This window comes from Dermochelys coriacea, chromosome 13 (assembly GCF_009764565.3).
Source record: "Dermochelys coriacea isolate rDerCor1 chromosome 13, rDerCor1.pri.v4, whole genome shotgun sequence".
NCBI lineage: Eukaryota > Metazoa > Chordata > Testudines > Dermochelyidae > Dermochelys > Dermochelys coriacea.
In genome coordinates this window covers 6,294,308-6,308,310 of record NC_050080.1, presented here as the reverse complement: position 1 = coordinate 6,308,310, position 14,003 = coordinate 6,294,308, and the positions used below count along the sequence as shown (strand labels likewise).

The window sequence follows — 14,003 nt, the reverse complement described above, 5'->3', positions numbered from 1 at the left end:
AATTATTATTCATTATCCCATTAAAATTAACTTTTCATCAGAAGTTCTTTACACTATATTTATTTTGAAAGCAATAGGGAAAGTAAAGTGTCTGTGGACATTTTTGGCCTGGACTTTTATTCCTTGCATATTTATATTATTATCATTGTTGAGCAAGAGACCCATTGTGCTAGATGCTGTACAAACATTTAGTTAAAAAAGACAGTCCCTATCCCAGACAACATCCAAATCAAGACTGTGTGTAAGGGGCCCACTTCAATACAACTTTATGATGCAAACTGGCAGCTGAAGTCAATGGTGCTACTTATGGAGTAATGGATTATTTACTGTGAGCAAAGGAGTTGCAATCTGGCCCTAAACCAACTCACTTCTAAACTTCTAATGATTTCAGTGGTGTACACCAGAATGCAGAACTGCATCCCTTCTGTTTCCCTTTAAAGCTTATCCCTGCTATATGTTATGATTACTTCCACAAGGATAGTTTCAGAGTAGCAGCCATATTAGTCTGTATTCGCAAAAAGAAAAGGAGTACGTGTGGGACCTTAGAGACTAACAAATTTATTTGAGCATAAGCTTTCGTGAGCTACAGCTCACTTCATTGGATGCATTCAGTGGAAAATACAGTGGGGAGATTTATATACACAGAGAACATGAAACAATGGGTGTTACCATACACACTGTAAGGAGAGTGATCACTTAAGATGAGCTATTACCAGCCGGAGAATGGGGGGGGGGGAGAAGAAACCTTTTGTAGTGATAATCAAGGTGGGCCATTTCCAGCAGTTGACAAGAACGTCTGAGGAACAGTGGGGTGTGTGGGGGGGTAATAACATGGGGAAATAGTTTTACTTTGTGTAATGACCCATCGTTCCTCAGACGTTCTGTCCAACTGCTGGAAATGGCCCACCTTGATTATCATTACAAAAGGTTTTCCTTTCCCCCCCCCCCCATCCCATTCCTCCGGCTGGTAATAGCTCATCTTAAGTGATCACTCCTCCTTACCAGTGTGTATGGTAACACCCATTGTTTCATGTTCGCTGTGTATATAAATCTCCCCACTGTATTTTCCACTGAATTCATCCAATGAAGTGAGCTGTAGCTCACGAAGCTTATGCTCAAATAAATTTGTTGGTCTCTAAGGTGGGCCACAAGTATTCCTTTTCTTTTTTCCACAAGGATAGGAAATGGATTGTACTTGTCAGTGTAGGTAATTACTTCCACACTGTAAAGTTAATCAAAGACTGTTCTAATAATAAATCCATAGTTTATATATATCTATATATCTATAATATAGTTTCCTTTCTCCCAAAGCATATCAGGTGCCTTTTAATGAAATACATAACAAAAATAATACCTAGGTCTTTTATAGCATTGGATTATGTGACTGACAACAGGTAGGTTTAAAGCAACCCAAGACATTAAATCTATTCTAAAAGCATGAGTAAAATCAATGTGCAGTGCCAAACTTCTCTTCTCTTTTATACTACACCCATCACTGTGGCATCCAAACACTATGTGCTTCTTCAGACGGCGGCTAACTCCATGGGCCTCTCTGGCAATATATAATGCAAAGAAAGAAGTGAGAGAAAATTACAGAATGGAATGTTCCAACACTGCATTGTACAATACTTATTATTACTTCTCCAGGATCAGGTTAATATTCAAAGAACCTGGCCAAAGATTCTGGCTTGCTACGCATGATACTTCCTGAATGTCCAGTGCTTTGGAGCACTAAGCACCAGTCTTCCCCATTGGCAGCAATGGAAATGAATGACCACAACCCCACAGGATCAGGCCTTGATAGAGCCAAGAAAACTCTGTGACATGCGCCCTTAGCCAGCTGGTGCCCTTCTTAGTGGAAATGCAGTCATTAGTCTATGAAGCAGCCGTAATTTCCCAATGTCTCCTTCTGGACTAAGTTGTCTGCATAAGAGAAAGTCAACAAGTGTCTATAATATTGACACCTGCAGGTAGTCAGGATTCTGAGTACTCCACTGTTTCCTTGTAAATTCCTCCAGACAATCAGACACAGTCATTTATCCCTTTTGAGAAATCCAAAATCTCCTTTATTTTACCAGGAAATCGCATCATACTTTCCTCTAGTGTCTAGGGGAAAGGGTTGGTAGACCTTAACCCCATACCTACGTAAAATTTTATTTTCTTTCTATCACCTAGATATCTATCTGGCCCCCATCCCCATATTATCTGAGCATCTTAGAAACATTATTGAATTTATCTCCACAACACATTTGTGAGACAAGGAAATATTATCTCCATTTCATAGATGGGGAGTGGAGGCACACAGAAATGTCAGTGATTTGTCCAGGGTCACGTAGAAGTCTGTGGCAGAGGCAGGCACTGATCTCAGGTCTCCTGAGTCCCAACTCTGTGCATTAACCAGGAGACAGATTCCTTGTATCACATGAGTCTTTTGAATCTGAAGAGATCTGTGCAGGTTTCACTGCAATTTCCTTGCACATGTGGCTTTAAATTGAAATTCTTGTTGTGTCTGGGTGTGCAAGATTCATACACACAACTAAACAAGGAAGTCATTGATTTCAATATGTTCAGAGTTTTCAACCAGCAGATACCAAATACTACAGGTCTCTTCAAATTCCCATTTGAGGAACAAATGGGACACTAGAGGTATAGATCAAGATTTTTAAAAAAAGCCCAGATTTTTAGAAGTTGGGTACTTACCACTGTCAGAAAATCAATGCTGTTTAAGTTGTTGGTGGTATTATAATATGAATATTTATTATGTATTTATTTGTATTTCTGCAGTGCGGGGGAGCCCTAATCATTGACCAAGTCCCCATTGTGCTAACTGTTATATAAGAGCAGAATGAAAAGATGGTCCCTGCCCCAAGGAGCTTACAATTTAAGTATAAGACAAGAGACCACAGATGAAGACAGAGAGGAGGTACAAGGAAGCAATGAGACTATATTGGTGAGAGGCAGTAGTTGGACACTGAGAACTCGAGGCATCTAAATTCACGAGTCACTTTTGAAAATCTTGTCCATAAGTGATACAGTCTCCTTGGCGACAGGAGTTTGAAGCTGATTCAAACTACTGTAGAAATATTCCATCCATCTCCAACATGTCACAGTCCACACTGCTTAGCTATGGAGCAAACAGCCTTTGGGTTAACCCTATAAATAATTTTGATTAAAAATGGATTTCCTTCTTGCAGAGATCAATCACACCTCATCATTTCCTATAAGTGAAGGGTTTATTCCCCTTCCTTCCTGCCCTGTTTTTATATGATGTGGGGGAGGGAGTACATTTTACAAATATTTCTGCACCTTGAAGTGACCTTGTTTAATCTCACCGTCAATTCCTTTCTGCCTCATTGGGCCATAACAAAATTTCCATAAGCTCCTGTATGTATTTGGAAGACAAAGTTTTCTGCTGGAACATGTACAAGAAACTCAACATACCTGGGACAAACTATGCACCTTTAAAATAATGGTTTTAAATTAATTTCAATTGAAAAATGATAAAGATCCCACCTATGGCCTGATTTCTAGTCTAATCCAAGGATATGAGACTGACATTATTAATATCTTTATTTGTTTGAAAAGAATTTAGACCATCATGCAGATCATCTGGGCATTCCACATGTATGGCCAGCTGGACTGACACCGAAGCTATTTGGGGTTAGGAGCCTTGCCAAATGTAATTGAAACAGCATTTTCACCCTAGATTTTAATAATCTCAGACTTGAGCTGTGGAGCTGGATGGTACAAGTGATATACAAGCAGCCAACCGTAATGTCTTCTGTTGATTTACTAGAATGTATTGAATAACAAGGATGTATTTAATCTTTAGGACTCATTAATTTCAAAAATGGAATCTATCTACTCTGAACATGCCTGTTCTTTGCATGGGCAGATCCTATTATAAGAACTGATCTGGTCGAAATTAGTCTGGTACCTTGGCTCACTCAATAGTGGCCAAACATTAGCACTTAGCAAATTGTACAATGCTATGTGGGGAGGAAAAAACATATTTCCTGCTCTTTGCAGCTGATCATTTCACTCTGAGCATGAGATTGGATTTACTCTCATCGCTTGGCCTTCAAAAAAGTATCTATGATGCGGGGGGAAAGGGGGAGAAATCTTAGCAAGTACAAGCATCCTGGCTACCCAAATTTCTCAGGGAGTTAGAAGAACATTGACACTTGGCCTTGTAAAAAGAAAAGGAGAACTTGTGGCACCTTAGAGACTAATAAATTTATTTGAGCATAAACTTTCGTGAGCTACAGCTCACTTCATCTGAAGCTCAGGCATGTGGGTACCTACTACCACTGGATTCCTGCCTGTGAGTGATTGCTCATTCATCTTCAACTTCTCCCTCCCTCTCTCTCCTTCTTCTTCCATGTCCAGGGTCTCATCTTGCCCAATTTTTCCTATACAATGTTTCTGAAACTTGTCCCTTCTCAGCAGCCAGCTGCCACAATACTAGCTGTTACCCTGGTTATTTCCTACCTCTTCTACTGAAAACTCATCCTTCCTGCCCTCCTGTTCTTCACTCCACCCAAAATACAACTGCCAACGTAATTTTCTTCTCCCATCAGTATGACTAGGATCCCTTTTCCTGAACTATTTAATCTTCCAAATCAATATTACACATTTGAACAGAGCTGGCTGGAAAAAGTTAATTACTTTTCATGGGACATTTTGAAAAAAAAATAGTATTTTTCTTGAATTCCCCATAAAATATAATATCAAGTTGTCATCAAATAACAGAGACCAAAAGTGAAAAATGTCCAGTTTCTCCTAAAATGCTTTCTTATTTAAAAACTGGTTGTCTGTAAAAATGTTCCATTTTCAGAAACTAAAAACCCTCAGAAATTTACTGAAAATGAAACTGGAAAATGAAATTTCATCAGAAAAAAAAATTTCACAGAAAAGGAAAAAAAATGCCCTAAATTTCTGGGGTTTGTTTTCTGGCTTTTCATTGAAACACGAGAAATAGCAATCAAAATAGAAAATGTTTATGAAAATTTTCATTTGGGTCAAAATGCCATTTTTTTTTTAAAGTTTGATGGCAGTTTTTGACCTGGTCTACATTCATGTCTTCACCCAACACTGTCATCGATACAGTCTGTATGTATCTATATGAGAACAAGTATTTACTCTTCATCCTAGCAGAGAAAGGAATAACACGATCCAATGGCTAGAAGTTGAAGCTAGACAAATTCTAGCTGGAAATAAGGTATGAATTTTAATCATGAGAGTAATTAACCATTGGGAAAATTTACCAAGGGTCATGGTGGATTCTCCATCACTGACAATTTTTAAATGAAGATTGGATTTTTTTTCTAAAAGATCTGCTCTCGGAATTATTTTGGGGGCAGTTCTGTGGTCTGTGTTATATGGAAGGTCAGATTAGAGGATCATAATTGACCTGGCCTTGGAATCTATGGATCTCTGCCCTCCGTCTCTGCTAAACACCCTCTCATTGAGAGAGTCCCTGTGTCTCTCTTGCTCTCTCCTGCCTTTGTGCCATGCTCCATGCCCTTCATCATACCTGGAGCAATGTTAGCATGGGCAAGGCTCTCTCATACTTCTTCAGAAAGCCCCTTTCAGCCCACCCTGTTCTATGATGAAGATGAAGTCTAGTTATAAAGACCACTTGTCACTCCATTTCTGCACTGTGTTGCCCTGCAATCATTATTGTTCTCCTTTGGCACAGCTTTCCTCTTGGAAAGCACCATGTGAGCACTCTACAAAGAACACCTACAAGAACAATGAGCACTGTAGCTGTGGTTACTTAGGAAGAGATCCTACAGGCCTGGAGGGGCAGAAGACACCAAACAAAAAGGAAGAGTTGCAGTTCTGTTTCATAGAGTTGGCAGGGGGAATTCCCCCAGGCCAAGCTGCTAGCTGCTTCCCATTTCTCTCAGAGGTTGTCCCCATGCCACACAACCACCTGTGCTTAGAACCCAGAATACTCCTGCTCAGGTTCCTTCTTCTAATCCCTTCTCCAAACCTCCTTTTTGAAGGGAGTTTCTCAACTATGGGGTGGATTTTCAAAGCCACCAAGGGCAGAGCCTCCCCGCTCCCACTGAAAGTCTAGGAGAGTCAGGTGCTTAACCCCCTGCCCCAATAATCTCATGTAGTAACAAAACACATGCACACAGGCTTCCGATGTAACCCTCAAGGGACTGCACAATCTGATTGTCTCTGCTTTTCTGTTCCCTGCTATGCTGTTGTTTCCTGCTCTCATCTCAGCCTGCACTGTGAGCTCTCCAGGGCAAGGCCTCCATCTGTATCTATTTAGTAAAGCATTGTGCATATCTTTGGTGTTACACCAGTAATAATATTCCCTCCATGCGAAGTCTGTTTACTTGGACTTCGCACAAGGGAAATTTGGAAAACATTCTCCTGGAGTTCAAAGCCTTTTTCCCTAAAGAGCCGGTTTTCGTTCTTTTCCTCCCTTCATTCTTTCCTGACAAAGAAGATTTATCTTCTGCAGCAGCCTACTGCTTTGTCACCAGCAAAGGATTTCGACTTCAGGTGAGGAATAAGCAGCAGGAAACAAAACCAACACTGAAGGGAAGGAGATCCTTGTTCAATACAAATGTGCTGAGACATAAGTGATGAGAGGAATGGACTGTGGGTGCAGAATGATTTCTAAGCAGAATGGGTGCCACTCCTCATCTGGTGTCAATCAGAAGAGTACTATTGACCTCACTAGAGCGCCGTTGATTTACACCAGCTGAGAATCTGGCCCAGTATTTCTCTGTGTGGCGACAAGGCATCGGTGGATCTTGAAGGATATTCCCAATAGAATCAAACATCGTCCCAGGGTGATGGGCTCCCAGCAGAAGAGGCTTTTGTATAGAAATAAAAATAGCTGTGCTGAAATGACTTGGTTTTATTTCTATTACTCCAGAACATTTGTATTGGGTATTTGTCCCCAGTGAAAGGTGAAACACCAGTGTGGAGCCCAGAGCCTAACTGTCTTACTCAGGTTTCACTCAGCCCTTACCCAGAAGAATGGCCATTGACTTCAGAGAGGGCTCCCTGACCCAGAACTGAGAACAATCAAAGAGCCAGATCACCTTGGCCTGTGGAAATACCCAGGGGAGGGGATCTGGGAGGAGCAGAAGACCTCTGGGAGGAGTCCCTTGTGGAGCATCCCCCACATCATTCTGTAAGGGATGGGGGAGTGGGGCTGACCCCCAGCTCTCTGGTGAACCCTGTGAATCCCAGGAGGTAGGAGCCCTAGGGCTCCCTGACAGTGCAGCGCCAATGGAGTCACTCTACCAGTGCCTCCCCTGGCTGTGCCAGTCCATAGATGGGGGTGTTTTCCTGCAGCAAAGGTCACGGAGCATGTTTGTTCGTGGCAATCCCTGGTGTGCAGGGGTGGGTGGGGAAGAAAGGGATCATGTGGGTCTTTCCAGCTCCACCCCCAGCCTACCCTGACCTGACTCAGCCTGAGGCCCACGACTACCCATGAAGCACAATCCCAAAGAGAGTTGGTCCACGGGTTCCCAGGAAGGGGGCAAATGTACCTAACCCCCCAGTGGGAACTGACCTCATGTGGGAGGGGTGAGGAGATTATGGCTGTGCCCAAAGCAAATATTAATTACTGGGGGAGGATGATGTGGGTTTGAGCAAGTGTCTTCTTATCATGTAGCCTTGCATCAGTAATGTGCTGTGGTATGACTGGCTTAGAACAGTGGTTTTCAGCCTTTGGTCCATGGACCCCTAGGGTTCACAGACTACGTCTAAGATTTCCAAGGGGTCTGCACCGCCATTCAAACTTGTTAGAGGTCTGCAAATGAAAAGAGTTTGAAAACCACCGGCTTAGAAAACTCACATGACATGTGATTAAGCCACTCAGAATGCATAATATTCACGAGTGTTGTCTTTTTTAAGGAATGGTGATTTTTTTTCCTGAGTGGCTGGAATTTCATCCATTTCATTTTTATCCCTTATTATATACTGAAACATTTTCATTACAAGGATCAGTGTCTAAGGACAAAGACAGCAACGCAGCTGTAAAACAACAGATTTCAGTGTCTGCCTTGAGAAACCAAGTTTTCATTGGTGAAAAATAGTCAGCTATCCAGCAACAGGACTGCCTGGCACCAATTCCATCTGATATCCTTCATAGGATGCCACTGTACATGCACTGAAGCTTTATATATATATCGTCATCATATTCTCATCATGCCCATAGAGCTCCATCGTATTATTTCCCTTTAATAATTGCTGTAATTATGCCCATCTCATTCTTGGCTTCCAGAAGAAGCTGCCAGTGCCCTTTGAGATCACAAAGAGTGTGAACTGAATTTCTTCCAAAGCTGCGTTTGTTCCAGCATCATGCCAGCTATGAAAGATGAAGGGAGAATTTTCAGCTGATGCAGCAGCAGCAGTCAAGATAAAGATCATTTACCCTCCGGATAAAGGTCTGGTTTTCACTGCCCTTTCCCGCTTGTTAAAGTACAATTGAAATATTTTGTACCTTGCTCTCTTTTTAGGGACAAACACCAGGGAGGATGTTTGCAGCTAAGTGACTGGGGTAGTGGGACAGCACTCAGCCGTCAAGCAAGAGATTGACACCTGTTGCAGCAAGAAAGGGAATGGCTGATAGTTCGGGGAAAGGAACAAAAGGATTGACATGGTCTTAAAATGTAGAGGGGTTAATCTCTGTGCTTGTGTTGGTGTGAGTGCTTGTGACAAGGTTATAGCCACACTAAATTATTTGCCCCTCTCTTTATTTCTTATCAATACAGTTTTCATCGCAACAATCATGTTATTAACACAATGCTTTCAGCGCTTGTGAAACTGACCACCTCTTAGTGAAGGTTCTCAGCCATGCCCAGTGCAAGCGGGTGTCCTCGCCAGCTTCTTTCAGGCAGCTCTGCCACTGCGCCACAATCCTGACCTACAGCAGCCCCCGCAGTTCCAGTCCTGGGAGCATGTGAACGATTATGAAATATGTGACAGATGTGTGGAGAGAATAAATATACAGGCCAGACTAGGGCAAGATCACTAACTCTCCCGTCTGTCCGCGAGCTGATTAGGATTCAAATCTAAGTGCGGGGGCCCTAGTGCATTCGCCTATTGTCCTGCCTTACAATCCAGTAAATTATTAAGGGTGCTCAGCACCTTGCAGAATTAGGTCCTGTAATAAAGTTCTAAGATCGGCACATTGTATTTACAGCTCTCCAGGGGTCAAGTGCCACCAGGAAGCGGGAGGAGACGGAATGCCTCCCTGCACTGCAGCCACTTTACGCAACAAACCATCTTTAAGGCTACGAGAAGCTTAATATAACAAATGAGACAAACCTCAAAGTCTTATTTGTAAATGCCAGATATTATTATAAAAGGCGGGGGGGCAGAGAACAAGGGAGACAGCTTTAGCATCCCCTGGAATCTAAGCCGACGGATTTTAAATTAGAGAACAGAAGCTCTCTAGACAAGTTTGTTCTCCAAGGATATCTTTGGTTTCATTGCTCGGCTTTGTAGATCTAAATTGCGTGTCCTTCCCAACCGAAGGGCAAATGCTGCCCAATTTATTCACTGATGAAATCTGGAGTTGATTGATTGACACAGTCCATCATCTTCACTCCCTGGTAATCAGTTCTTAGCCACAGGCCCCACCTACACTACAAATACAACCTTGTCAGGGAGCCTGAGGGCAAATTGTAGTGTAGGCAGTTCTTTAACAATATTGCATAACTAAGATAAAGCCCAAGTCTTAAGCACGTTTATGAAACATTATTTGTATTCCAGTAGGCCCAAAGGGCCCAACCACCATTGTTCTGGGTGCTATTAGGGTGACAAGATAGCAAGGGTGAAAAATCAGGATGGGGGTAAGGAATAATAAGACCCCATAGAAGATAAAACCCCTAATGTTGGACATCTGGTTACACTCGATTCTATACTTTCTAGGGCTGGTCTGAACATTTTGTTGTTGTTGAAATCTGCAAATTAGTTGAAATTGCAACATTCCACAGAGACATGTCAATTTCAATGAAATTCCACAGGAAACAAGACAGGGCGTGAGTCCAGGCCTGCAGCGCCTCAACAGCTGGAGCTCCCAGGGTTCCCAGCTCCTGGGTCCATTTTGCCGAGACTATCACAATGGTCATTTTCATTCAAAATCAGAACAAAAAACCAAATCTTCCAAATCTTCCATGGAATGCACTGAGAGTTCACTGCCCAGCTCGTCTGTTTACACATAGTGAGAGGGAGTCCCTGATCTGATGAGCTCACCATCTCAACAGACAAGAGCTGGGAGGGGGAACAGAAGCACGAGAAGGAAGAGTGATCTGCCCATGGGCACATAACAGGTCAATGGCCGAGCCATGAGTAGAACCGAGGACCCCTTACTCCCATTTCAAATGCCCTAACCACCAGACTTCACTATCTCCCATCAACATGATTAAGTTATGATTTATGCTACAATGTAGTCCTTTATAACCAGGATAGGGAACAAGTATGATGCAAACCAGCTCTCTGATATGGTATTACTGCCTTATCAAACCCGGTCAAAAAGTACCAAGAGCAGTTATAAGTGTTCCAGGTAATTTAATCAGGGCTGCGCAAAATTTTGGGGAGCAAAAGGCAAAATTTGAACCCTTCCAAAAAATTACCACTGAGAGGAGGGCCAGGGAATGGGGATTTGGAGAGTGAGCTCCTCACCCCACTCACCCACAGCGGCAACTCCTGTCCTATGGAGCTGGGCGCAGCTCTCCACTCCAAGTGTTGTGACCTGGCACACGGGGTTCCAGCATCACTCCAGTTTAGTCCAGCCACCTCCTCGCCATGATGGAGGGGTGGCCGGGCCAAATCTGAGTGGCTCTGTGCACCAGGTGAAAGGGCCACTCAGTTTGGGAGCCCTTTCAAACGGGGGCCTGGCAGCAAACCACCCCTTTTGCTCCCTCACAGGAGGCCCCGAATTTAGTAGCATTACGCTATAACAATAGAGGGGCAAACTGAGGTGAAACCTCCCCACTTGGGCCTTTTTACTCTCTGAGCAGACCTACACTACAAATGTACATCGGCACAGCTGCACTGATGCAGCTGCGCCACTATAGCACATCCGGTGAAGATGCGCTAAGCTGACGGGAGAGAGCTTTTCTGTTGGGTTAATAACTCCACCTCCGTGAGAGGCGGTAGCTATGTCTGTGGGAGAAGCTCTCCTGCCAGCATAGCACTTTTCACGTGGGGGCTTAAGGTGGGTATATTTCACATCCCAGAGTGACGCACTTATACCAAGGTAAGTATATAGTGTAGACCCAGTGTTCCATACAAATCTGAGCTAGGTGTGGCTGTATTGGCCAGGTAACACCAGCCCTCCCACTTTCTCAGGTGCTGTGGCTCAAGGTTCCCTATTTCCTTTGCATCCCCTTTAAACGGGTTTGTTTAATGGGGAGGGAGAATTGTTTAGTGCATGGAGGATGGTGGTAGGAATCAGGGAAAATAGGTTTCATTTCCTACTCTCACAGAATGGCCTGGGGCCTGTCTTAGGGTACATATACACCAGGAATCGGCAACCTTTGGCACATGGCCCATCAGGGAAAGCCACTGGCAGGCCAGGATGGTTTGTTTACCTGCAGCATCCATAGGTTTGGCAGATCGCAGCTCCCACTAACTGTGGTTCACCGCTCCAGGCCAATGAGGGGTTGTGGGAAAGCGGCGGTCAACACATCTCTGGGCCCATGCTGCTTCCCGTAGCCCCCATTGGTCTGGAACAGTGAACCATGGCCAGTGGGAGCTGCAATTGGCTGAACCTGTGGACGCTGCAGGTAAACAAACCATCCCGGCCTGCCAGCGGCTTTCCTGATGAGCCACATGCCAAAGGTTGTTGATCCCTGGTCTACACCATCTGTGGCAGCAAGCCTCCCAGCCCAGCTTGACTCCCCTCCCTAAGCTTCAGTGCCGGAGCTCCAGCCCAAGCCAAAACATCAAAGCGGTGTCTACACAGCTATTTTGAGAGCACTGATGTGAGCCCTGCAAGCCCGAGTCTGTTGACCAGAGCTGGGAGACTTGCTGCTGCGGGCTGTATAGACGTACCCTAAACACCTCCATTTCACATGGACTTTAGAGGGTGCAATCAGTGCACTCTGTGCAAACAACAACTAAAAAAAATTAGAGGCCAGGGGTCAAAATATGATCAGAAGTACTTTGCTTGGCTAAACAGCCAGAAACTTCTGATTGTCAAACCTTTACTGCAGTAGGGTGGCAACTGGCTTGCCATCTTTGACACTGGGCTCCTATATTGTGCAACAAACAATGATACTTTTCAGCAGCACATTTGCCTCTGGCAGTCAATTCCAAAATGCGGGATTCAGTGGCTTGGTCCAAATAAAACCTGAAAGTCTAATTTTCCCAAAGCTTTTCTGCAGCTCTCAAGACACAAGTGTGGGGCAGAAATGGAAGAAGAACAAAGTTCTACAGTCTGGTGATGGCTGACAAGTCTTGTTTCCAGTGAATGGGAAATACTGGAAGAAGAGACTTTCTCACAGGATTTTAGAACGTTGGTCCCTGATCCATGCAGCAGTTTAGAATGCATGACCATGAAAAAGATGTGATCGACTTAACTGAGCTGTCACAAGCCAGAAACAAACTTAGGCATGGGTTAAAGTTTTGAGTGACGGTTGGCTTCGTTCGTATTGTGAATTGATGTGCCCATTGCTAATAATGGAACTAAAACTAACTAAATAAATAGAAAGCTTCATTTTTCTGTAGACTTGACAAGTTTATATATGGAAGGTAGAATTTCTTCTTACCCTCTGAATCCTCAGAAATTTTACCCACAATGGGGCAAAAGTTCTTCTGCAGATACCTGTGGCTTTCATTTGCCAATACCAAACAGCTTACTGCCTTGGTTTTATAGCTAGTAGATGCTATGATCTTTGCTTCGCAAGTCCCAACGCAGAAATCTCAAGATCACCTCCTTATTTGATTCCAATGCACTATTAATCATTTTCCCTCACTCCCAATCTTCAAGCGGTGGAGAAGAAAATCTATTGACAGAAAAGAAGGCTGGCAGCTGGTTCCCCTTTGTGTGTTTGTCTGTATACATAACTTGTGTTATTGACACCTTTGATCTTAAATCAGCTTCCTGTTGATTCATACATATGCTTCTGTTATTTCAGTGCCCCATAGGAAGAACCATCTCCCATCTGTTCCTCCCACAGCATTCTGAATCTCTAGGTCTTTGATAAAGGGGGAGAATTTCAAAAATACAAATGATTAAGTACCTAATTCCCATTGGCTTCTGAAACTGCCCTTTCTGCTTTGAAAATCTCCTCCTAAAAATCCCAACCTTCCCCATGCCTTCAGAGGAAAATTTCTTCACATTCTGAATGCATAGGACCATACTCAGGACAAGATTCCGGTATGTATACTTGCATTGTTTTCAATGAGGTTTCTCACAGATTAAGGTACTATTCAATGTGAGTCAGCGTCATCAGAACCTGGCTCCTAAATTGTACTACTCAGTTATCATTAGTTCAGAACCAAACGCAATTTTGTGTGTGTGTGTGTGCGCACGTGCACCCACAAGCCACTATAAAGGGAGGGGAAATGGCTCAGGTAGTTCTGTGCCCCTGTAATTCTGCACTGTTGAAATGGTCCATAGGGGACGGACATTGCAACAGGAGTGCAAGTTAGAGCAGCTCTATTTGGCCCCTGACACAGGCTGGGCCACCCAGTGCCCCTACAGCTGCTACAGAAATGAAGGTGGCCCAGAGCTGTTAAATGAACAATAGTGAATAGAAATAGCCTGTAGATACATTGATGTATTTCACTTTGTTTCAAGTTTTCTTTCTTTCTTTGTCATAAGAGAGGGTCCCAACTTGCCCTAGTGTTAGATCAGGCACTGGTTGAAAGAAAGGTGTCTTTGATTGACTGATATCATAAGGTGTTCCACAAGCTGATGATGTTCCCCAAGGCAGCCTCTCTAAACCATTTTCCCCTGCTTAGTTTTAGCTCCAAACCCACACGGCCTTTTTGGCTTGGACCATGCTCCC

At 43.6% G+C, this 14,003-nt stretch overlaps 1 long non-coding RNA gene across 1 annotated transcript; it reads left to right on the top strand.

Moving 5' to 3' along the window:
* Positions 1-8,273: 8,273 nt before the first annotated feature.
* On the top strand, positions 8,274-12,716 carry LOC122456445. The gene is made up of 2 exons (XR_006275380.1): positions 8,274-8,426; positions 12,364-12,716. It is a non-coding gene; the product is annotated as an uncharacterized LOC122456445 (long non-coding RNA).
* The last annotated feature ends 1,287 nt before the right edge of the window (positions 12,717-14,003 follow it).